This window comes from Haemaphysalis longicornis, unplaced genomic scaffold (genome assembly GCF_048455015.1).
Source record: "Haemaphysalis longicornis isolate Haplotype H1 unplaced genomic scaffold, Haemaphysalis longicornis Haplotype H1 scaffold_4, whole genome shotgun sequence".
In the NCBI taxonomy this organism is placed as follows: Eukaryota; Metazoa; Arthropoda; class Arachnida; order Ixodida; family Ixodidae; genus Haemaphysalis; species Haemaphysalis longicornis.
Window position 1 is genome coordinate 30347748 of NW_027526361.1, and position 26042 is coordinate 30373789.

A 26042-nucleotide genomic window follows, 5' to 3' on the forward strand; every position below is an offset into this window, starting at 1 on the left:
CAAGAGTTGTGAGGACGCCCCTTTTTAAAGAGTCCCGTGATGCTTATGGCGACAGAGTCGTGGAAGTGTATGGGTGACCTTCCCAGAGATGGTCAGTAATACTGCTGGTGGAATCATTGCAGTATATGTGCAAGTGCAATTTTAGCCCACATGCATGCAGCTTCATGAGCAGTTTCATACAAGTATAGCAAAGCAAACCAAAAGTACTTGAAAATTATTTTATTAAAGACGAAAGTGATACACATTTGAATGAAAAGCCAGCTTAGGGTATCACAGCTGTTTTAAATTACAAAATAACCAGCAAATAGCCTAAAAATACAGATACACTAAGAATGTTTTACTGCTTGCTATGGCTTGTCACAACGCAGGTTTGCTAGACTAACAGGCATGATATTAAATCACAAAAACAAGTTTTGTGTTAACCAGCTTTGCATACCTGCTGGTGCAAGGTTAAACTGGTGTGGAAATAAATTGCGATAATTTTTAAAGGCTTCTTTCCTTGTTGCTGTTTTTCTAAGGCAGACTTCTTACACAAGTCCATGAAGTCAATCCAGAAATCTTCACAAGCCGTGCACAAGCGTTGCAAGGTGTCCTCGGGTCCTGGCGTCTCGGACCAGGCCTTGTCTCGGACCTGCCAGAAATATCAATGAAAAGAAATTGAACGATAAGACAAAAGCAAAATGAAATTGTAGCCAGCACAGTAAAATCATCAACAACAGGCTAACTGCCCAGTGCCTGACAAAAAAGAGGGCGAGGAGCACACCTCTTGCCATTACATTTCCTTGCTTCGCCATTTGGCTTTTGTTATGAAATATTTTGTATGAGGGAACATATGTATAATGTATGAAGTTACATATGGACACCCCAGAAATGCAAAGGCTTCAAAAATTATTGCATCCATAAAGAGGATCTGAAAGCTCCAGGGAGGGAGACTAAGAATTTATGAGTGCAAAAGGCTGCTACTCCCCCCTTTTGATGGTATGAAAATATCTATGTAAAGCTTAAAGGCAGCACGAGTAACAAAGCAGTAAGTGAACTGAGACACCTGCTGCACAAAGGGCATGCTCCACACTGCAAAACACTGGAGGGGTACAAAGTCTAACTCAAACTGTTCAGTAAAAAGCATGAGGCAAGTTGGTACATAGTTCTTAAAAAGTCGAGTCCATAGCACATGACATAGAAGATGACAGGACAAGCACTTGCTTGCAACTAAGTTTATTGAGTGCATCGTCTAAAATAACACCCTTTAATAGTGGGCCGCACAATGGTAACACAGGAATCATAGCGAAGTTTCTAAATATTCAAGCTCATTGCAATACAGGTTCACTGTGCTCCTGTTTTTTATGTAATAAACATCTAAAAGCTCCCAAATCAGTGCTTTAGCTTCTTTGCAGAAGTCAAACTTGGCCCAAGAAAGGCTTGTACTTGCATGATTCGCAATTAGTGGGTACATGCAAAACGCCAAGGGACAAATTGGATACATCGACTTTCCAGATGGGAACAACACATCATAGATTCCCCCCATTCCCTGGGCAAAAACCGCTGGGTGTGCTGCTTGTTGCACTTTTCTTTTGCTTTTAGGCTTGATAGCAATTTGCCTGAACCTTCTATCTACGCTTCACTGATTAACTTTGACGCTTTTTTAAAGTTATTCAATACGCTGACTATATTTTCTACTCTGCATGCAATGTCTGCACCCCGTTTCGTTTTTTCCTTCAACAGTTTTTAGCTTAAGTGAAAGCATGAAGCACTAAATAATGCTTACAGTTGTAGTTATCTAGATCACACTTATTACTGATGGAAAAGAAACCTAAGTTGTCAGTACAAAGGGCACCACTGCCTTGTTACGTGCCTCGGTTTCTTCATGTTTTTAGTGGCCACAAGAAAAAATTTTAAACCACTTGTCTATTTGAATTATTGTCAACGCGTTTAGTTTCCGTACCCTGATTTTTTAACTTCTCATAAAATTAAATTTGGCACAAAACTTGTTCCAAAGTTTCTAATTCCCTGGATGGGCTTTTCTGCACGAGTTGTGAGCGATGCAGTAAAGCTGACACTACAGCCTTGATGGGACATGCCACAATAATTAGTTTCCCTATCCCAATTTATTGACTTTGGATGTCCAACTTTTTGTTCTCGAACTTCTCATGCACTAGAGGGGCTTCTCTGCACAAATTCAGAGTCATGCAGTAAAGCTGACACCAGCGTTGATTTCAACTCTTTTGTTACCGCAGAAAATTGACCAGTTTTTAGGGCTCTAAGAAAACATTTCTTTTTGCTAAATGTGTTGGTTAGGCACATAGTGCAGTGGCAAAAATGAAGATGATTCAACGCCCTTGCTAGCACCAGTTGTGTAATGTTTGCATAAATAATGATCGCAAAAAAAAAAACCCAAATCAAAATTTTGTCACCGTAAAGAAAAATGAAAAAAAGAGAAGTTGTGTATAACAAACCACCAATAGTGGAAAAAATTTAGAATACGCATTTTGAAGGTTTACATTAAAAAATCCTGTCCAAGAAAAAGTTCTAGTGCAAATTAATTTGTCCCCGTGGTGCCCACGTGGTGCTTGCACGCATGGCGCCCGCGTCTCGTGGTGAAGCCGAACATTCATTCCAAAATACACAATTTTGGATGGTTCTCTGAAATGGTTCGATATTATTAGGGGACCAACTTAGTCCCCACGTGATGTAAAAACATCTTATTAAGGACTACAGCAAGCACCAGATTCACGGCAAGCAAGAGATGCCAAAAAATCCACTTGGAATTTAAAACCAATCTCAGTGGTGCATTTTTGTTGACATTCTGATCATCAATTATCTACCAGAACTTCCACTTGCGGTTTATTGTCATCTTCTGACTCGCTATGGTAGCCCTGCTTGCAGGAATAACTTGCGAAGCACTAGAATTGTGCCCAGCAAGCTTTCGCACGGCGAAAAGAGTGCTGCCTAACATTTTCAAAAAGGCACCATATCAAACCTTTTGGAGACTGCCAGAATAGACAGTTGCAGTAAGAAGCAACACTAGACCTCCAAAAATAGCCTCGTACTAACAAAACTGGCCAGTGAACAGCTGGCAGTGTTCAAGGCTGATTGGAAATCTCTACTTGTCTGAGCTGATATCCGATGACTTGGTGTTATTTTTTTAGTTTCAGCTGGAGCTGTTATCACAAAAGTAGGGCATGAGTGAAGCGATATCACAAAAGGCGTTCTTTTTTCGAGGAATAGTAGAGGGCGACGGGGGTGCTATGGCAAATCGGCTTGAAGTTGGGTAACTGCGTAGTAGCACGAAATATTAGGTTTGCAACACACAAACAGAATGAAAACTGCTCGATTCCCGGCCACGGCGGCCGCTTTTCTGATGGAGGCGAAAAGCAAAAATGCCCGTGTTTTCGCGATTGCGGCGCACGTTAAAGATCCCCAGGTGGTCAAAACTAATCCGGAGCCCTCCACTACGGCGCGCCTTATCGCCTGCGTTGCGTCGGCGCGTTAAACCCTACAATCAATCAATCAGAATGAAAACTGCTGGAAAGTGGCTGAAAATGCCAGGTCCACTTGATACACATGCGGGGAACCTTCAGAAATAAGCTTTCACAAAATAAAACGACCCTTTCTTCGAACCAAAGCTCAGTAGTGGAAAGCTGGTGTCATTTTCAGGTAATTATCATCTGTCACTGCCATCGGATTGCAAAACTGGCAAAATGATTTGGCATTTGGCTTGCTGGAAGACTTTTGGTCAAGAAAATTCCATGGTAATGCAGCATGACCACGAGTCACATGCTTTTTTATCAAGCGCAGCTGCAACGCTCCCTTCTGGGAAAACATACACACCTCACCTTGCAAAAAACTGCCGAAAATCTCAAGGTTGCCTAAACGTGTAGTGTCTAGACTAACCACCAAGGTACATGAGAAACAACTACAACATCACAAAATCGGCAATATAAAGCACCGATCACCGATCATCAATGCTGTATATTCCTGATATCCATGTTGTCATTTCCCTTGCAACTAACGCATCCCACTGGTTAGTCTAGGCACTGCAGTTTTAGAATCAGTTCTAATTTTCCTGCTCTGGCTACACTGAAATTTCTGACGGTGTTTTTGAGGGTTGAGCAGCATGTGTTGTTTCAATAGGTGCCATGGCTGCTGCGCTATACAAAAAAGGATGTCACTTGTGGTTACGCTGCATTACCATTAGATTTTTTGATCAAATGGCTCACAGAAGTCAAGTATCAAATGATGTCGTCAGCTTTGCAATCCGACTGCGTTTAAAGGTGAGAACTACCAGAAATTACACCGGGTATGCACTAGTGAGCTTTGGTTTAGAGGACGGGTAGCTTTTTTTCAGTCAAAGTATTCGTGGATGTCTCCGCATGCCTGACAAGTGCACTAAGCATTTTCAGCCCTTTTCCTGTCATTTGTTTCATTTCTGCATTGCGCAATTTATATTTGGCACTACTAGACAGAGAACTTCAACCCGATTTGCCTTAACGCCTTCGTTGCCCACTACTTTTCCTCAAAAAAAGCATGCCGTTTGTGATTTCACTTCACCCATGCCTTACTTGTGCAATAAGAGTTCCAGTTGAAAGTCAATTGATAACCTCAAGTCATCGGACATCAGTTAAGGCAAGGAGAGAGAGCTTAAAATTGGCTTCAGTTTTGATTCTGTACGAGGATATTTTCGGAGGTCTAGAGTTGCTCCTCAGTAGAACTACATATTCTGAAAGAGTCTGCCACAAGTTTGGTATTGTTTGTTTTCTAAAATGTTAGGTGGAGGTGCAATGCAGGAGGCTCATAGACAGGGTTCGTACAGGTTTCAAAAGCCAAAATTCAAGGGTTTTCAAGAACCACAAAACACATTTTCAAGGACTCCATCTAATGTTTTATCAGGAATTATTTATAACTTTTCCAACATAAAGCAAAAGTTTTTTATTGCAAAATATCTAAGCACATTAGTGTATATTTAGATAGGTGCTAACAGGTTCGTAAATGCTCCCCCAGCTTCATTTTTTTATTTCATGGCTGGTATTTAGAGGTTTTTCTTTTTTCTTGGTGTTTTGCTGAGACTGATTGATTTCAAAACTTGGTTAATGCTGCCTGCATCTCCTGCTTTGTCAGCAAGAGTATCAGCTGAAATTAAATCGAGCAAGTGTTGCTTCAAGGCAGGATGAACTATGTACACGTCCACCATTTTTACGTAAAAGCAAACGTCAATGGAGCGTATGAGGAACAGCAAACATGCAATGAGCAACCGTCCATAGACTAGATGGAAGATGCAAGATAGAGAACAGAAGCTGGCTTTCACTGGATTGTATCGTGATATAGATTGGATTGACAAATGCCTGCTCCCAATGTTGCTTCGTAATAATGAAAATCTACCAAACTTGTAATTTCACGCAATACACTGAAACTTGATTGTTACAATGTTTTTTTTACATTTGTTAACACCTAAAATCCACGACAAACACTTTAACTTCTTGTGAAAAGACAGGGCCATTGATTCTCTCCGGAAATATCAAGGGTTTTCAAGGACCCTTTAAAAATTCCAGGACTTTCCAGGCCTTGAAATTGACACTTCTAAATTCAAGGGTTTTCAAGGTTTTCAAGGACCTGTGCGAACCCTGATAGAGCTGAACGCCTTTTTCATTTGTCACGCAACAGTTACTCGGGGATAGCTAGCTGGGCACTGTTCCAGTGCATCGCACCTCATTCCTGAAAGCAGGGTTAGAAAAGTGAGCCAGAAGATTATAACAACCAGCAAGTGAAAGCTTCAACAGGTGCATGATAGTAAACTGACAGTGAACGAGTTTTGTTTTCAGCCCCAAGCAGTTTTTGTCCTATCCCGAATTTTTACCTTACCATTTTTATTGCCCAAAAATTGTTAGACCCCAAAAATTGGTAGACTTTCTGCGATAAAAAGAAAGTTACCGCCCTGTCTGCGTGCCATATTCCGAAGTCTATTCTTAGCAGATATCAGCGTCAACGCCAGAAGTAGTGTACTTAGCGAGCATCGCAATGCATACGGCAGCTTCTGGATTTTCGGGCCGTCTCGAGCGTTTTGATGTTCGGGACAGGTTTTAGTAGTAAGAAGCATCGCTTCGTTCACAGAAAAAGAATTACCTTTAAACTCTAGCTTTAATCAGCTGTCATGAGACAAATTCAACCAAGCTATTTTTCTTAGAAAACTGTTACTAAAGACAACTGTTTTTCTAGTGGCTCATTTTATTCATGACTACGTTGGCTGAAGTTGTTGAAATTGCAACTGTGTGAGAGCTTTCTATGAGTTGAATATGGGAGCTTTAACCTAATTGCTTGTAGTATTAGCATGACTAGGCTGATCTGGAAGACCATTTCGTGAGAAACGAGCGTTATCACTGCCAAAATAGCTTAAAAATACAAAACCCACCCACACATCAAGATATTCATTGATGCCAGGGTCCGTATGGGAAATTTAGGAGGTGTGTCATGGTGTCACAGTGGTGGCGTGGTTATCAGACCAGGTAGTTGTTTTGAAGGTTGGTAGCTAGCAGCTCACAATATGCCTTTTTTGTCTGCTTCTTCGGTTTTGTTTTTTGGAAGATTATTCGGAGCAAGATTATAGAGAAATCGATAGATGATTTTTGAAGACTGCGAACGATTCCAAGAAATTTAAGCAATTTCGCTGACACAACCGTTTTTCTAAAAATTCTAAAACCACACAAAGAAGCAACACTCAGTTTTTCCAAAGCTCCTGCAAAGTGATTTCATTAAAAGTAATTACTGCTGTACTTACATTAGAGCCCTGCTACATTAGAGTGGCGCTTCTCCACCAAGTGCTCTTAGGTGTTTTCCTACCATTTTCTGGGCATGTGTTCGCTTCTAAACTTCACTTCACATCAGACTACTGCCCTGGTCAATGAAGGGAGGAAAACTGCTTCTTCCTGTGTCGTGGCCCACAAAAATGATTAAACATATCAGATGAGCAATATACATAGCAAAAGTTGCCGCAAGTGAAGACAGAAGCCGCACCGCACATAGTGAACTCCGTCTGGAACAACTTCTATCTAGCCTGATAATTTTACTTAGATTTTGTTTCGACGGTAGGCCATATTTGGCCCCTCGCACCAATTTGAGCCCTCCGGGAAGGCGTTGTTGCACTGTTCCCTTCAAGTTTCCATTCTTCTATTGCTCCCTTTGTCAATTTCTGCTCTTAAGGCTGACCAGCCCTCCTTTTCTTCTGTCCCATATTTTACCCTCTCCCAGTCTCCTTTGCCTTGTGCTATCGAGAATAACTGATTTGCATGTTTTCATTTATGTAGGTTACATTGCTCACAAAACCGGAGGGTGGAAAAAAAACTTTTCCGAACTAGTGTTTGCCGTGCTCGGCATTATTTTAGTGTAATATTGCCTTGAGGAAGCTTTGTCCACTGATCAAATCTGTCTGAATATTCAAATCCTCGTTAGGGTTTCTACAGCTGTTGTATGAAGGTTTCCACATATTCATAGTATTTCAGGATTCCTTCACCTGCTTTTCTCAACGGAATTGGCGGTGGCCAATTTTTGGGCCCGAACGTTTCGCGTGGAATGACCCATTAGTATTATGAAGCTTTGGTTTTTTTATGTGAAGCCTTTGGTGCGTAAATGAAAAGCACAAAACTGACACAACCTCTCTGGGAATAAAAAAGAAGTGACACCAAGGTTCAATTTTTAACAATTTTCACAGCATTTTAACATCCAAAGATGCCTTTGTGCAATAACAGTAGCCAACCGTTATTTGGAATTAATTTGAAATCACCAATATTTATGCGATCTCTAGGAGAGCAAATGGTGGTTATGAGCTGAACTGAAAGAACTAAGATAGAGACAAGTGTAATACAAACCTCCAAAAAGGCAAAGTACCCCGTGAGCATGGACATCCACAGGACTTGAGGATTAAGAGCAGCCATACCTGATAGAGCCAAAGGTGAAGGCAAAAAGTAAGGGCAGGAGCAGTTGCAACAAATGACAATTTTACACAGACGTCAACCGCACAAGCAATTCGAAGTCTCAAGGGCCAGTCCAAAGCAGGCACAAGCAAATTTTATATCCCCTGAAACCTACTACAAACCCGCATAACCTCACACAGCCATGTCGATGAAAATCTGCAGCCCTGCAAGATTTTACCTGCTGTTATGACATGTTTCAAATGCTGGGTCTTTCCATGCCAAACAGCCAAGTGTATGGTGCTTGACACTCTAACCTTTCGGGAAAAATTAATTGTTGATGCGAAGATTCTCTTGGCCTTGCAGGAGTGTGACACGTTCACACGGAACTCGGGAGAAAGGGAACAGAATGAGTTACAATGGCGAACGGTGAAAGGGAAACTTAGCACCAAACAAGGACACAAGGGTCAACGTGCAGCCCCCGAAATCCAGTTCAAGCGAAGAGAAAAACAGAAATGCTCTCACCAACACGAGAAGCCCCATTCAGCGATGTGTGCCGCGGGTCATCGTTGGTCCAGGTTGCAGCAGAGCATTGGCCTCCGAATGCATGTACTGCTCGGACAAAGCAGCACAGGCAGCACCACGCCCTGCGTGGCAGGTGTGGTGATCCATCCTGGGCCGTGGCCACCAACCGCGGCCAGGTGTAGAACCGAGCCCGGTCGTCTGCAAGCCAACTCGCTCGTCTGGAACCTCTGGTACACAGAATCCGCAGGCCCATCTCCAGTCCTGGTTAGCTCACCAGCTTCAGAGTCCTCTGGTTCCGCGATCGGCCTCCACCCGAACCTTGTTCCTTGCTTGAGCACCTCCTCCTTAATTAGTGTAGACAAGCTGATGTGTTTATGGCTCTGTAATACAGTACATACAAAATATAACGAGAGGGAAGATGAAGACTTGGTTGCTGGCTAGTTGAAAGACTGCGCAAAAGATGAGGGTGACAGGAAGAGCGCTGAAGCATGTCTACTTGTGCAACACTGGTCTGCACGCTGGAGTAATGCCCAAGTGACAACATGTCTGGCAGACAATAATGATGCAAACAGGCGACTCACTAAATACAGAAAGAAAGTACACTCTGAGTGTGTGATCAGGACATGTAATATTTTGCACAGCTTTATGTCGGGCTAATTGGTGTAAGCTTTTGAAGGAAAGTTGCTCTTGTTACGATCACAGAGACGGGCACAAGAAAAACGTCCGCTTTCACGAGAAGATGGCGCCGTCTACTCGTGAAATTGTATGTAGTTTTCTTGTGTCCGTCTATGTGATCATAAAAAGCACAACCTACCTTCAAAAGAATATTTAGCATGCTCCAGGCTTCTTTTGATGCCTATATTAAAGGATTCATTTTGCACTGGGGCCTATTTTTTTACCTGCAAATATCGTGCGAACGTGACAATACATTCCAATATGCCATTCATAATGGCTTTTCCCCATAAAAAGGACACTAAACGGTCCCAACAAGTTTGCCTATACGGGCAGACCAGTGTTAAAAATGACGCTGCACCAAAGGGTTCAAAACGATTTACACCCCCCATGTACTGTTTTTTTTGTAGTTCGGTTTGTTATTTCACGAAACGTCAAAGAAGAAAACTACAGAATAAAAAGGGAACACTTGACAGACTTTTGAATAGCCTGCCATTGCAAACTAGCGCCGTGTATTACAGAATTGTACCGCTCCGCCCAACAGTCAAATGGTTTTCTGCGACCGACGGTGCAAAAAGCAGCCGTTAGACAGCGAACACAACAGTAGCGCTAGAGACAAGCTTGACGTGGGCTAATGGACGAGGGCAAAAGGAGGGTGTGCTGAAGAATACGGACGGCATGAACAAGTTAGAACAGGCGCCTCGTAGGCGCTGTAAAATACCCCTCCTCCCCACACACACACCCCGAGACTTAATTCCCTACGAGGCCACATGTCCGCCTTTCACCTCCAATTTCCACGTATATGAATTCTGTGCCCCTGTGAACTCTACGTGAACTCAAAGACGGGCTTCGTCATTAGCTCGTGAAGCTTGGCAACGTCAGGCGTTGTGGAACTGCCGTACTCGCTCGCTGGCGCGCGGCCCGAACTCTCTCTCCGTGTCCTGCATTTGCATACCATTTTCTCCCCCTTGCACATTGCCAATTCTCATCTGTTTAACTACATTTCCTGCGTCCTCACCTCTTGCCAACTTTTTTTTTTCCCGACAACGCCGCCAGCACACGGTCAACGCGTACGCTGTAGGGGCGCGTTGGCGAGCGAGTACGGCCACAGAACAGGGAGTACGGCAGTTTCACGACGCATATCGCGGTCCGCAGACCGCGAGCAGCCGCGAGGAAGGACGGTCGCGGCGGCGGCAGCCGGTCTCGCGAGCGCGATAGCTTAGAACAGTCTCAAATAGGGAGGAGGGGGCGAAGGAGAGATTTCACAACGCTTACGAGGCGCCAGGCAGCAAGCAAACAAGCACAGCATATGCAACTTTTTCGGCATGTGTCCGGAAAGCTAACCGAGACAACTATTTCACTTGGTATTATTAGCAGGGACAGTACTCACGTGAAAAAACACGATGACACAGCCTTTGTTCCGGCTTCGCATTCAACCGTAGCACGCCGTCGACTTGCCGAACTGAAGAACTCTAGTAGACGATTTCAGGCGGTGCGCAATGAATTCCGCACAGCGAATTTCATACCGGTGTCACGCCGTTTCCATCCCGCAGCGGTTTTGATACGCGAATTCGACAAAAATGCGTCAACTCGCCCCGCTGCTGCCTTCGCGCCATTCACTGGCGTACTCCACTTGGCTCGCAGTGGATTCTATTGATTCGCGTTGTCTAAAATATTTGCATTTGTATTCTTGTTATTGAGTTTTAAAGCAAACGCTAGACAAAAGAAATCTGGTTCTGGCAGAAACTTTTTATATATGTACGTTTTACGTAATGTACACAAGTTTTTATAAAACGAACACAACTCAGTCACGTGCTACTTGGCGGCTTTTTTAAACGCACTAAAAGAGGCGACGCTCGCACACAGGTTCAGATATATAATAATTGTGGGCAACATGCATTAATCATTGAAATAAAAAGATTGTCGCAATATAAAGTAGTTTTTATTGAATAAAATCAACTACAAGTAAGGATTTGAATGACTAACACTTGAATTCTGCTTTTTGGTCGGGCAGCTTGGTGTAAGTTTACATGACATCTGAACACAGAGCTCTGTACGCGCGCAAGTGCGATGCCTTACATCGATATGTACTTAATGTACAAAATTACTAGTGGCACATGAAGCAGTGAACATACTGCTTAATTGGTAAAACGCGAATGAGAATAACATCTGCAGCAAAGTAGGCTTTGTTGCACGACAACGAAGCTTTGCAAGAAAGCAGGCACGCAACATCGTGCATAGAGAGGCTGAATTGTAGAGCGGCAGAATTGTGGCGCAAAAGCTAGTTAGGAACACGCCACACGTCCTGATATTCTCCCGCCTATTTTGTAGGGTTCCTGAGGAGGCCATTTAGTTGCGTAGCAATATATATTACGAAGCATAGTTTTATTCGTGTTCTTATTCGCAGAGCGTTATCCGGTGCACAGTTGGCAATGTTTTTAACGTAAAAAATAGACAACCCACTTAAATCATACAGAAGCAATGTCAATCATACTTTCTGCTTATTTCATCAACATTGAACAGCATTGCAGTAAAGACTTTAATTCGTATATATTAAGTATATTGTGTTATTGTTACATGTGGTTTCTATGCAATGTTAAAATATTTGCTAGTCTTTGCGCACTTTAGCATTTTCATTCGCCCATAGTTACCGACAATTGTAAGAACAAAATAATTTGGCTACCACAGGTATGGTATGTATTGTAGATGATTGCTTTCTGATACGACATATTCAAAAAATTGTTAAAGTGAACCTCTCTATGCCCACTCATGGCGCTTTTACGCCTGTACGCACTGCAGGAAAGCCAGCTTTATCAAATGGGAGGGCTTATGGTGGTGATGATGATGATAAACTCAGCGCAGGAAAGCCAACTTTAAACAATGGGAGGGCAAATTGTGGTGTCGTTGATAAAACGCGAAGTAGGAAAGCCAACTTTACAAATTTGGAGGGCACTAATTGAAAAAGAATAATAAGAAGACGAAGAGGAGCAGGATGAAAAAGGCGAAGCTTTCTCCGATACAAATGAAAAGTCCACACTCCTATCCGCCAAAGTCCATATCAATGACAACACTGAGCTAACCGAAGCAGCATATTCAGATGACCCAATTACACACTAAAAATCATAATCGCCACATTAGCTTAGCTCAGCACTTTGCGTTGTGGACTTTGCGTTTGCATCGTAGAAAGCTTGGCGTTTCAACCTTGTGTGTTCCATAAACAGCGTTAGATTTTTTATGCTTTACAGTCCTAGAAAATAAAATTTTGTACCGTTTGCGCAGAAGCAGACAAAGTCACGGGACACACACCTGTGTGCCCTTACTTTTCATGTTTTTGTATCTGCGCCACTAAATCTTGCAATACGGTAGCAACAAACCTAAGTATCACTGTGGAAATTCAATCAGTCAATAAATATATGCTAAAAATGCTGTTGACCCGTGACTCCCATTGCAAAGTGCAAGAGTCCCGTGACCCCTCCCTGTTTTAAAGAGGGTCGTGGAGCGTAAAAGAGAGTCTTAGTAGAGTCTAAGAGAGTCATTGCAGCGACGACTCCCTTTGGACTCTCTTTTTTTTTAGAGTGCAGTGAAAAAAATAAACAGGGACGTCAGCGAAGAAATTAAACAGGGAAAAGTTATTTGTGGACAAAACTAGACAGCTTCTACAGCCTGCCGAGAAATTATATCTTTGATTGCAGCGTCTCTTTGTGCGGGCGACATAAAACCAACCAGTTCCCTTTTTCAGGTGTACAAATAATTCTGCTTTCTTGGCTAGTTGCTTTTTAAAAAATTGGGAGTTTTTACGCGCTTTTGCTAACCCGTAAGACACGCAGTTGTAGAAGACTACATATTAATCGACCAGATTTAGGGGAAATCCCCAAGGTGGAGTACGTTTCTGCAAAGGAAAGTTTGGCATTCACCTGAATGCAGTCGTACGGCTACAAAGGCAAGCTATACAGCTTCTTCAGAAACTTCGCAGTTTGTAACTGTACGGCTGCATTCAGGTGGATGCCAAACTTTCCTTTGCAAAGACTACATATTGTTTCAGACCACCTCGGGTTCTATAACTTGCATTCAAATCTCGCAACATCAGCGTGTTTCTTGCAAAAGGACGTGGGTTCGATTCCCTGCCGCGGCGGCTGCTTTTCTGATGCAGGCGAAAAGCAAAAACGCCCGTGTGTTCGAGATCTCGGCGCACGTTGAAGGTACTCCCAGGTGGTCAAAATTGATCCGGAGTCCTCCACTACGGCGTGCCTCATCACCTGTGTAGCGTCGGCGCGTTAAACCATACAATCAATTAATCAATGAGCGTTCTTCTTTTTTCCATCCATGATAAAAACCGCGGTCGAGATCGAACACGTATTATTGACTTCCACAGCGCCACGCCTTAAGGCCCAAGCACATGCACGCGCAAAACCGATGTACTCGCGCAACGACGTAAACCGGCGTAAGCGCGCAAGGAACCGGCGTACTCCGGCGTACGCCGAATGCATTGCTACGTGCTTGTTACGCCTAAGTCAGAGCCCGCTAGACATCGATGCAAACTTTCTGGCGCACGGTTTTGACGTAGACCTCTGGCGGTGATGCTATCGCCGGTCAGGTCGCATAACAAGACAGCGAATTGATAAATAAACTAACTTTACGATTAATTATGCGATAAAACGGAGTAATTTGTAAAATACCGAGAGCAAACAACTGGACAAAACATGCGAAGAAACGACCAACTACGGGACCAAGGCAGTTTACGCCAAATGTACCCGAGGGTTTTGTGCCTGGTAAGTATGCGTACTAATCCTTAATGTTTTTTAATGTCCTAAGAACTGTTTTTGTTGTTTCCGTATTAAATATACGTACTTTTGTGAGAATAGGCATTATTTGTTTTAGTTGAGTTAAAATGTAGTTGAACTGGTCGCCACAAAGCTGAGTCCGGAGTAGTCGAGCCACACTGCGTGGCGCATTGGTTTACGCGCGCGTTGCGGCGATATGTGGTTACTCGCCCTCTCCGACGTCGTCGGTCGGCGTAAAGGCAGCGGCGTATGTCGCCGCAGGCGTACGTCCTTGCGCGAGTACGTCGATTTTACGCGTGCATGTGGTTGGGCCTTTATCCAATAAGTCATCGCGGAGGGGCAAGCTGTCTTGAATGTAATTTCGTTTTACACACGCCTGTTTGCCGCAGAAATCATCATCATCATCATCGTCGTCATCGTCATCATAATCAGCCTATCTACGCCCACTGCAGGGCAAAGGCTTCTCCCATTAATCTCCAATTATCCCGCTCCTGTGATCACTGCGACCAATTTATCCCCGCACACTTCTTGATCTCATCTGCCCATCTAACTTTCTGCCGCCCACTGCAACGCTTACCTTCTCTAGGGATCCACTCTGTTACCCTCAATGACCAACGGTTGTCTTGCCTCCGCATTACATGCCCTGCCCACGTCCATTTTTTCTTCTTAAATTCTACTAAAATGTCCTTAAAACGCGTTTCTTCCTTGACCCATTCCGCTCTCTTCTTGTCCCTTAATGTTACAACTATCATCTTCCGTTCCATAGCTCGCTGAATCGTCCTCAACTTAAGTTAAACCCTTCTAGTGAGCCTCCAAGTTTCTGCCTCGTAGGTGAGTACCGGTAAGATGCAGCTGTCATACACTTCCTTCTTCAGGGACAATGGTAGGCTGCCATTCATTATCTGAGAATGTCTGCCGTATGCACTCCACCCCATTCTTATCCTTCTAATTGTCTCTGACTCATGGTTGGGATCCGGGGTCACAACTTGGCCTAAATAGATATATTCGCTTACGACTTCCACTGCCTCGCCACCTATCTCAAACCGCTGTGCTGTCTCGAGGTTATTGATCATTAGTTTTCGGCATATTAGTTTTCGGACCCATGGTTCTACTCTGTCTGTCCAGTGCGGAAAGCATGCTTTGCAATTCGTCCCCCGAGTTACTTAGCAAGGCAACGTCACCAGCAAATCTGAGGTTACTGAGGTATTCTCCATTAACCCTTACTCCCACCTGTTCCGAATGCAATGTTCTGAATACTTCTTATAAACATTCTGTGAATAACATTGGAGATATTGCGTCTCCTTGTCTGACACCCTTCCTTATAGGTATTTTACTGCTCTCCTTATGGAGGATGATGGTAGCTGTGGACCCATTGTAAATATCCTCTAGTATTCTTACATAATGCCAGTCTACACCCTGGTTCCGTAATGCCTGAATGACGGCTGAGGTTTCGACCGAGTAAAATTCTTTCTCATAATCTATGAAGGCTATATTTAGGGGTTCAGTATACTCAGCGCACTTCTCTGTCACCTGATTGATCGTGTGGATATGGTCCATTGTTGAATAGCCTTTACGTAACCCTGCTTGGTCTTTAGGTTGACTGAAATCTAAGGTGGCAGAAATTCTGTTAGCGATTACCTTGGTAAATACCTTGTAGACCACTGACACTAAGCTGATCGGCCTGTAATTTTTCAAGTCCTTCATGTCACCTTTCTTATGGATTGGGATGATGTTCGCGTTGTTCCAAGATTACGGTACACTTGCAGTCATTAGGCATTGCGTATACAGGTTTGCCAGTTTTTCAAGCACAATTTCTCCTTTAGCAACACAGCGCGAAAAAAGACCAACGGTTGTCTTGCCTCCGCATTACATGCCCTGCCTACGTCCATTTTTTCTTCTTAAATTCTACTATTATGTCCTTAACACGCGTTTGTTCCCTGACCTATTCCGCTCTCTTTTTGGATTACCAACTAGCCGGAATCCTCACGCTTTTAGGTTACAATTTCTCCGCCATCCTTCAGGAGGTCTTCTGTTATCTGATCCTCACCAGGTGCTTTGCCCCATTTCATTCCTTTCAAAGCTTTCCTTACTTCTTCTGTCGCTACTGGTGGGATGTCTATCTCCTCTGAACTACTTCCTCGTTCGGCATTATCCTAGATGTCCCGGTTACTGTACAGATCCCTATAGACCTCCTCGGCTACTGTGACTATTTTATCCTTATTTGGTATGACATTGCCTTGCTTGTCTTTAAGTGCATACATCTGATTTTTCCCCAAGCCAAGACGCCTCTTCACTACTTTCAGGCTACCTCCGTTCTTTACAGCGTATTCGATCCCCCCCATATTATACTTCCGTATGTCAGCTGTCTTACGCTTATTGATTAACTTCGAAAGCTCCGCTAGTTCTATTCTGCCAGCTGGGGTGGAGATTGTCATGGTTTGCCGTTTCTTAATTAGACCTTTCGTCTCCTGGGAAAGTTTACCAGTATCCTGTCTAGCCATCGTGCCTATCGCCGCAGAAATGATACCCCTCAAATCGAGCGTGTACCACATACTACTAATAAAAGCAACATAACCAACGACCATTCGGGAGCCTTGGAGAAGCTGGTGTTGTCGTGTCATCAAGCCGTGCAATCGTCGCGAACCTCACGTGTGTTAAGCCACCGTGGCCGGTAAGTAAACACGAGGGCACGGGGCACATCCAAAGAAAGCGGACACCCGAAAACCGGCGTCTCTCTGCCAAGTCGCAGCTAGGGGACGTCGTAAATAGGCCGTAGTTACGAAGAGACCATAAATAAGCCATCATTGGGGTTACGAAAGTCTTCTTCGACGCAACCATACAAACCATTACTCAAGGCAGCGACTAATGACCTTCTCGCACGCATTAAAGAATAGTCTGACATAGAAAACAGCGGTGGCTCAGTGATGACCGTTTCAGCCGAGATGTTGCCTCATCCTTGCACTCCGCTGTAAGCTTCTCTTTCCTTGCTCACTTCCAGGACGCGCAAGGAGTGCCGTATTTTCCGGTGTATAAGTCGCGTTTTTTTTTCTGAAATTTTTATTGGTGCGTCATGTCCACCTGTGCGGCTTATGTATGGATTAAATTTGGTACGAGGCGGCCGCGCGTGGTCTGCAGTGAAAAAGGTGCCTGTGTGCTGCGTCATGTCAGCGCTCTTTAAGAGGCAAAGCTCTATGGTCTAAATGAATGAATTATTTGTTTGCGAGTCGGAGGAAGAAGGCTCTGATAGTTTTGCCTAAACGCCGTCTGTAAGTACATGCCATCTGTGTGTATCTATAAACCATTTTTGAGAAGTTAGTTCTGTCCAGGCTTTGGACGGTAGACATGTGTCTAGCACTGGGGATGCGTTCAGAGGTGGCAGCCGCCACAACCATGTACTTTCGCCGCACTTTGTAACGGGCTGATCCTCTATGAGTTTACTTGATTAACAAATGCGTCTTATAAACCGGTGCGGCTTAAATACATTTTTTTTTCAGAAAAACTGACCTTTTGAGGGAGGTGGGACTTATACAAAAGAGCGACCTGTAGACCAGAAAAGACGGTACTACTCGGTGATCGAAGCGAGATGAGTCAACGCTCAGTGGCATGGAAAGGACAGATCTTTGCTGTTTCGTCCTTAATGCGCTTACAAAGTTTCACCCAACCCTTGGCCGCCCTGGCCTTCCCACGTTTATGCGTGTCGCGTATTTTAAAAAGCAGTCATCCCCATGTCAGCCATCGCGCACCCGTATCGCCTGCTCTAATCTCTAAGGTGGGGAACGAGGTTGTCGACAGGCGCGCATCCTCTTTCCGAGCTCTGGCGGACCACTTGCGAAGCGGCGTCCCGTTTCTTCGCTTAACTCTGGTCCGCGCGCCACAGCGTCACCTCTAGCGGTAGGGCCGACACCGACGCCAACGCCCGCAGGAGTGACAGCCTGGAAGAACAATGGCATCTCGCTCGCGTAAAACCCCGCGTGTGCACGCCTGAAAGGGGAGTGTGGGCGGGAAATCCGCAATGGCGCATTCAAGTCGGCTGGAAGCTACGCGTTCGCGCTTAGTGCAGTGGGAACACGAGGGTGAAAAGGAAACAAAATGATAACGGGCATTGAAGGAAACGCGATATGCGCGCATTCAAGTATGTCGAGATGCGTGGGCTTGAGCGCTGAGAGGTAAGCCCAGGCAGACTCGAATGGTGCCTAAGCAGTCAGAGCCGACCCTTTGTGGCCTCTAAAAGGCGTCGCATGTTAGGAGTACGCCCTGCGGATTAAAATTTACTCCCGACTTTTACACTGCGTGAAGCGCGAAACAAGATATCAGTGGCAGGCAAGCGCATTTTTTGTCTCGCATGCATTTTTTTCCGCACGAATGTTCCTACATGAACTCAAAACGCTTGCTTTTACGGGATAGTGTCGGCTGTTCGCCCTGTGCATTCCCCTACATCATGGGTACGCTTGGGAATCGGGAGGCGAGGGATGTCGGGGCCCCTTATGTCCCCCTCCTCCAGCCCCTGGTGTTCTGAGGCTGAGCGCCGGTATCACAAAAAGTTATAGCAGTTCCACTCAACGCGAAAGTTGTGGTTCGCTGGAGGGTCTCTGGCGCCCTCTCTTGGCTAGTTGCACGATCAGCCTGGCGGCGATATCGAAAGTAGTCAAGAGAGGGTACCGCAGCCCCTGAAAAGGCCTATAAAAAGACACTGCATCGAGTTTTCATTGATTTTGGGATAATAATTGCGGCAATTCATGCTTTTTTTTTGGATTTTATACTATTGTGCACTTATTTGCGACCTAGCAGCGGCAGCCTCCATGGCAAGGGCCTAGCGCAAAGTTCTGATTTGATTTGATTGTAGGTTTTAACGCGCCGACGCAACGCAGGCGATGAGGCGCGCCGTAGTGGAGGGCTCCGGATTAATTTTCACCACCTGGGGATCTTTAACGTGCGCCGAAATCTCGTACAGACGTGCGTTTTCGCTTTTCGCCTCCATCAGAAATGCGGCCGCCGCGGCCGGGAATCGAGCCCGCGACCTTGTGCTCAGCAGCGCAACGCCTTAGCCACTGAGCCACCGCAGCGGGTACAAAGATCACCTCGAACTCTTTACTTATGAACAACGTGTGCCTCTGTGACGCAATGGGACCAACATCAGCTTTGTTATCGAGGGACGCAGGATCAACCCGACCAGGAGAAGCGGTTATCTTGTCAAAGCCTCCGTTTGGGTGCATGGCGCCCTGGCGCCGTGACCCCGAACGAGCGAGACACGACGACAAGCCGGGCCCATAAAGTTCTGTGCACTTAAAACCTATCTAAATTATAAGAACCACGTGAGGCTTCGGCAGTTTTGAAGAGTGCTTGCAGCGGCTTCAAAGGAGGTACGCTCGCGAGAATCGGGGGTGTGTCGTGGTGCCCTCTCTGCTCCTTTATTCTTCCATACTTGCAACAGAGCGCGCGTAATGATTTATTGAGGCTTAAACATCATGGAAAATTGCTGCGAAAGTATGGTGCACCCGTTGAACGTTGTTCATTTACAATGGTATTCACTCAACACTTGGATCGACATATTTTCGTGCCAAAATCAAAATTATACACAAGCGTTCAAGTTTTGATGATCCGGAGTATGGGGGATCGATTTTCCCGCCTTCGCCGTTTCACCGTATCGTGAGCGGGTTTTGTTTCCCTATACGTACAAACGGGGCACTTTGACTGTTTGATTGATTGGTATTGGTATCCCCTTCACAACGGGGTGATGGCGTGTCATCTCATCAAAGAATGTAATATATCTTTGTTGTACTAACGGTTTGATTCTAGCGCTGCTCTTAGGGCAGGTTCAACATGAATTTTGTCCGTTACAGGTGGTAGCTGTCCTGGTCAACATTCCTCTTTCTGCTCTTTTTCCACCAGCATGGTAATCTTCTTTTAGTCACCCCTATAGCCTTCAAGCTTACTGCTTCTGTGCTACCCTTAAAACCAACGGCTTTGAAAATCCGAATATTTCCCTCATATAGATTTCGATCACTACACTCACATTCCAACACTATGTGCCGCATAGTTTCTGTTTCTTTACCGCAGACTACGCATTCCCCAACATTTTGTGTATACAATAGCACCCTGATTATACGACTTTCTCGGAACCGTGAGAAAGCGTCGTAAAATTCGGTTGCCGTAAAATCCTGAAAACAATAATTACGCCTAAAAATACAGTTTCGCCCGACGGATTTGCAAGAAACTTCAATGTAAACTACAAAATAGTGCTTTGCATGGCTCGGAAACCCAAGTAATACAGTGCAGTTGCCAATCACGCTTTATTAAAACAAATCACGTACTGCAGGACACTGCCGCGATTCCCGCCGAAGAGAGCGAATCACGGCCCACGCGATCGTGACAAGCATATGTGGAAGCCTAAGCCTGTCAGCGTAACCTCGTTGGCGATTCACTTCTGAGTGGGAGAAATGAACACCTGCACACTGCCGCTGCGACCACTGTGCAACAAGAGGAGGCGCCAGTGAGGAGAGGGGGAAAGTGATCGTGCAAAGGAACGGGCAGCTGCTGGAGGGGATAGAAATGAAGGGTGGGACGGAGAATAAAGCTATGCCGGAGAGAACCGATTGAGCTAGCTTAAGGTCCTGTGGAACAGGCCCGCAGCACTCCCATTTCGCCCGCCGGTCGGTTGTGCGCCCCGCGTGGGTCGTCGGATAACGCGGGTCAGGTATAAAATCGCGTCGTATGACCGAGGTTTTTTCTGCATTATTTCTACGGGGACTTCACCGGGACTCAACTAGTCCATCATAAAATCCGGGTCGCCGTAAAAACCCGGGACATATAACCGAGGTTCCACTGTACTTCCCCACAAAGCTCTCAGTTCCCAAGAAACCTGCTGTATCCTCAAAAAACACAGTATTGTCCTTGGAATTATCGTAGAGATCTCCCTTTCTTATGTCCAAATTCTCCGCCCTGTAAATCTATAACGACGTTTTTGTATCCATTTTTTTCTGTCCATTTATTTGTTGCTGTCTGCCTTGCTTTTTTTGCTTACCTTGGCTGTCTGATTATCTACTATTCTTTCCACATTTCATCCTTAGCCTTCTAATATTCCGTAGCCACTGCGTGTCCACGCTTTTCATGTATAGGTGCCTAACAACTTTAGTAGTCCAACTACGCAGATATATTGCTCTCAACCCACCTCAAAACATATTTTACACTAAGCTTCTCGAACTTCAAACGACGCCTAGCCCATGCCTCCCTGTACTGCTTCGATAGTTGTTTTTCCAAGCGCTCCTCAAACCAAACGGCCCACCGTTCTCTGGTTCACTTCAAGGCGTGTTAGACCGCCTGATTTTGCTCCTTTCCAAATTCCTCTGAGTACTTCGTATTTGTTATACCCTTACACAGCTTTATACTTCATTGTAGCTGAGTTTCACTTTCCCTTATTCTTAAGTTACTCCCCGTGAGTTCACATGTAATAGTCCCTTTCGTTTATGCACGCTCCAAGATATATATATTCCGTGACTCTGGGTAATTCACCATGCTGGATTGACACTACGTCAGTGCTAGTGTCATGGAAAAACATTATTCCCAATTTTTCAGTGCTAAAATTAAACTGTACACATCTAGTGCCATCTACCGGTTTCCTCTGAATATTCCTGCTGTTTGCTAGAGAAACCGCTAAAAGTACCTCGCTGTTTGGAGATAGTGTAGCTGGTTGTGACAATTATGTCCTCAGCTTGAGCCCCAGCAATTCTAACGATTTTTTGCCTAGTTATATGAATTTTCCGGGTAAAATTTCTTTCTTAAATTGATCGTGAACAGATTCCGTCACCCCGCTCCCATCTTTCCCGACCAGAGGCGACCACCCTTCCAGGCTCCAAGCCCTTCCACCCTTCCAGGCTCCAAACCCTTCTCCACGGCAAGCTCACCTGCCGACGCAGACCCCGCTCTTGCCAGGGCAGTGACTACATGGCTACAAGACACTGCTTGCGACGCAGTGGGTGCTATTGGGGCTTACTTCCTCTTCCATTCGTACCTTCAATTGCCTTTCAAGGTCACTGGGCGATGGCATGCACGGCAAGGCACGGCAAAATCGGAAAGGCAGCGCAGCGTTTCACGTTAAAATTCAGTCCTTGGTCCTATTTCTGGTGCCCGTTACTATAGAATTACCTAGCATCTTAGGTAACCTAGTGCTTTGTTTTAATAATGGGGTTCAATTAGCATAAATTTAAGTACAACGTTTTTATTTAACAAAAAATACTTGAGACCAAGGGTGTAGCCAGCGGGGGGGGGGGGGGGGGATGTGTTTCAGTGTCAGAACACCCCCAGAAATATTATAAGTGGCGCATCCCCCATCTTTTTATCGACCTTTTTTTTCCGCCCGTGCAATTTACACACTTCATGTATAAATTTAAATGTAAAAACGGGGGTAAGGTGAAAAAACGGAAATAATATACTGTTGGGCGCAGGCTATTCTTTTTATGATATTTTTACCGGCAGGGTATCACACCCCCAGCAAAATATTTTTGGCTACGACACTGCCTGAAACACATGGTGCTGTTCCGAGTCTGGGTGCAGCGACCAGCACTGTTGCGGGCATCGTGTTTTAGGCTCAAAAGCATTCTGCTGCATTGTTCCCGAAGCTCGAGACCACGTTTTTGGTAGTGCAAGGAAGCCCAGCTGGACACGTCTCGGGCCAAGGCGGGCGCGCCTAAAACATACTTGAACGTTACCCTACTCAAAACGAGAATTGGTTTGATGCGAGAATCCACGAGAAATACACCAGGCTTCGTTGTCTTTCTTCCTGGCTTTGTGACATTCTTTTGCCATCCAGGCGCATATTTGTTTCCGTAGCCGGTAAACCAAAAGAAAAGACACCGCTCGTATTGAGTCCAATTCTTCAGGTCAACAATATGAAAGCGGCGTAGCTCGTTCGTCCAAGAGCGTATACCGACCCAGAACTGGCGCCGGAAGCCTTTGATGACAGCGGAGGGGGACCCCTGTTTCGACGCACGCTATTTCTCTCGCGGAGCAATCGTAACCGTTGAATGCTTGGATGCGAATTCCGGCTGGCTTTCACGGGGAAGGTCTCGGAGCGCGCAGTGGTCGGGTCTCTTACCGCGCGGCCGTCTATTTAATGACGCACGTTCAAAGCGGCCAGCAAGAGACCGGTCGGGGTTGAATGGTGCACCTGCTGTGGCTGGTGAGCGCAATTACGCCGAACACGCAGCCCGGGAGACGCGAACCTTTGCTCTCTCAGGCTGGAAAATGGTCTAATTGACGGGAGAGCGAAAAAAAATTAATTACGCCACACCGCTGCCCCCATCGCCGAATTCTCGCTTCCCTGGAAGTTCGCGGAGCTTCTGCTACTCAGAGACAGGAGCTGCCACGGTTGTTTATTAAGCATCGATTCATCAGGAACCGCTATTTAGCATGGTAGCCCCGCCCGGTGGCGGGCCGTTTAATCAGCAGATCAAACATGGCCACGGGCTCTAATGAAGGCCGCCACCCTACGTGAGTTTCGGCTGCTGCTGCTCCAGTTCGGGCACGGGTCGAAGCTCGAAGAAGCAAGTCGCCGTATTAGTCGGGGGCGCTGGCGCATTACTAACTCGCTAACGAAAGGCAATCAACCAACTTTGGCCGGGCTCGTGCACGCTGCCCGTGCTTTCGCGCTTTGAGGAACGTGACCAGGTCGGGTGTTGAAGACGCTTTAGTTTACATGCCTGATTATATTCCTCAATGTTGTTGACTGCTGTCGTTCGATTAGAAAGTGAGCAAACGATGTGTTGAAAACGCATGGGCAATAACGCTGATCACGCGTTTCCGTGTGTTCTTCGTCTGATATTTCTGTTGTTTTATTTAGTGCACGGACCAAATATTTGCGCAGGCTGTCTGGCATACTTCTGTCACCGCGCTATTGGCACAGATAACCTGCTCAGCAAAAAAACTGTGGTTGATTCCTCTGTCATAGGAATAGGTAAAACACGAAAGTGAAATGTGCAGCGAAATCTGCAGCTGAGCATGATTTGCGGTTCGGCGGCTGTCTTGTGGGTGTGCTTGGCGAGCGACTTCCTGGTGGCGGGTCGCTTCGGCAAAGGTGTACTGGTGTCATTTTCTTGACGGATATGACGTCAGTGAAATCTTGGGGTATCCCGACATAATACACTTCCGTGTTAAAATATAAAACCCGAAAACGAACAACCCTAAATATAACGCCCTCTTTTGTACTAAAGGTTGCTTCCCCGCAAGAAGGCACTGTGTGCAGGGGTGCACCCTTTACAGGCTGCTTGTTTCGTTGTACTGGCGTCACTTCCGTGACGGATATGACGTAGGGGAAATCTCCGTGAATCTCGGAATAAAACACTTACGTGTTGAAAAAGTATGGGGCGCCATGACACTTTCTCACTCGGCGTACGAGGATGAGCTGAAGTTGCTTTCAAAAAGAGGACAACGAACTCTGACAACAAAGCCTACCCTTTGTGTGCTACTTTCACACTCTGTCTTAGTTACAGAAAAGTCGGAAACGGGTGACACAAAAGGCATTTCCTGACTGCCTGCGCAAACAAAAAAATATCAAAAGTTTTTTGTCGAACTAACCTTAAGCTTTAACACGATTTCCTCTTCGGCACTCCATTTTCATTCATTTGTTTGATCCGTTTAAAAGTATCCAGAGCAGACGGTGAGTTGGCGTGTGAAGCGCTCGAAAACGTACTCGGTCATTTTTGCTGAATATTAAAAATATCGACTTGTTGGTATAGCCGTAAACCCTCTCAACCTAGTAAAAGCTTTATTCTGTGCGATAATTTCAATCTACATTTTGTTTTGTCTTTGTTCAGGGCGGCCAACCAGTCCGGAATCTAAATTGCGACCACACAAATATATAGAAGAAAACAGAGAGGAAACGGGACAAAATGAAGGTAGACACATTTATAATGGTGCTAAGCACAGCCTATTCTAGTGTCCATTCCTTTTTCACGGGGTACTTCCTACAGCATTTTCAGTGCGTGGTTTCATTTTGGTTTGGGGATTCTACTCAGTATCAGACAGTACGCAAAAATAAGAAAAGCGGTGCGTTTCCCCAGCAGGGAAAGGAGATGAGGGAAGCGTTCGGGAGGCAGCGAATGGAGGGCAAGGGAGAGAGGAGAGGAAACGGCTCTATTTACTTAGGCAGGTGACGCGAGCCCGACCCCGGAGTAATTTATCACGCCGGATGCAAATGAACGCCGCCAGAGAGCGTGGCGGTGCATTCCTCGCGGGAGAAAGCGAGGCCTTCCCCCGCGCACTCCCCGGTGTGGCGTTCGGTGTACAGCGGGCCGCCAGTACCGCTCTATCACAGGCAGCGGGCCGAGATAGCTGTAAACCGCTTTTCGAGCACTCTCGGGAGCCGTGGACGTGCCACCGCGGACAACGTGACGCATAAACAAACGAACGCCTTAACCTGGCGCGGCGGGTTCCGCTGTGATTCCGCTTTAGCCGGTAGGGAATCCCTTCTCCCCGTTCTCTTCCGCTCCTTATCGGCTATCTCGGCAATAAAATGGATGCCATTAGGATGCGTTTTTTCTCGGGCACGAAATGTCCGTGGTTGCGCATGCTTGAATTGTGTAAGGTGTCAGTCTGTGATCTAATATATAGCCGCTATCATGCACACGGTCGCGGCACTTTTGGGTATAAATCAAGCCGCATTTCGGGTGGAGTTGGAGATGCGCAGGTCACTTTCATGTGACTCATCCTGGTCGCAGTGATAACTTTGTAAATGTCAATTGGTTCATGAGTATCGTGCATTACGTGTTCGTGCATATCAAGCTTAGCTTAGATAGCTTAGAACAAGAGCTTGTCCTCCCGTAGCTTCGAATGCAGCCAGGGTGACTTTTGAGCGAAAGAATGCCAAGACATCTTTCTGGTAACACATGATATTTTTGACCGCAGTTTCATGTTTTCTTTCAAACTCGTAAAATGTTCAGAGATGGCTCTGGGGATAACAAAAAAAAATTTCCCCGCATTTCCCCGAGGGGAAGAATGTGAAAGTGCGAATGCAGGAGTTGAATTTGCGCGGTTCGGTAATGTTCGCGAAAGAGAGATCACACACACACACACAACTACAAAGAAAGAAAGATGCATTTATTCACAGACACCTATTTGTGTTGTCGTTGTACTTGATTGCTAGAGTGGATCTCAGCTTTAAAATTTCGTGTCA

The 26042-nt window shown here is 45.5% G+C and overlaps 1 protein-coding gene and 1 long non-coding RNA gene across 8 annotated transcripts in view; both read right to left on the bottom strand.

The window, feature by feature from the left end:
• Gluclalpha (glycine receptor alpha 1) overlaps positions 1-26042 on the bottom strand; it is a 364471-nt gene that overhangs the window by 310747 nt on the left and 27682 nt on the right. The gene's annotated exons all lie outside the window — the stretch shown is intronic.
• Positions 7821-10891, bottom strand: LOC144178442 (uncharacterized). Its single transcript, XR_013324012.1, has 3 exons — positions 10486-10891; positions 8424-8803; positions 7821-7924 (listed from the first exon to the last, which is right to left on the bottom strand). It is a non-coding gene; the product is annotated as an uncharacterized LOC144178442 (long non-coding RNA).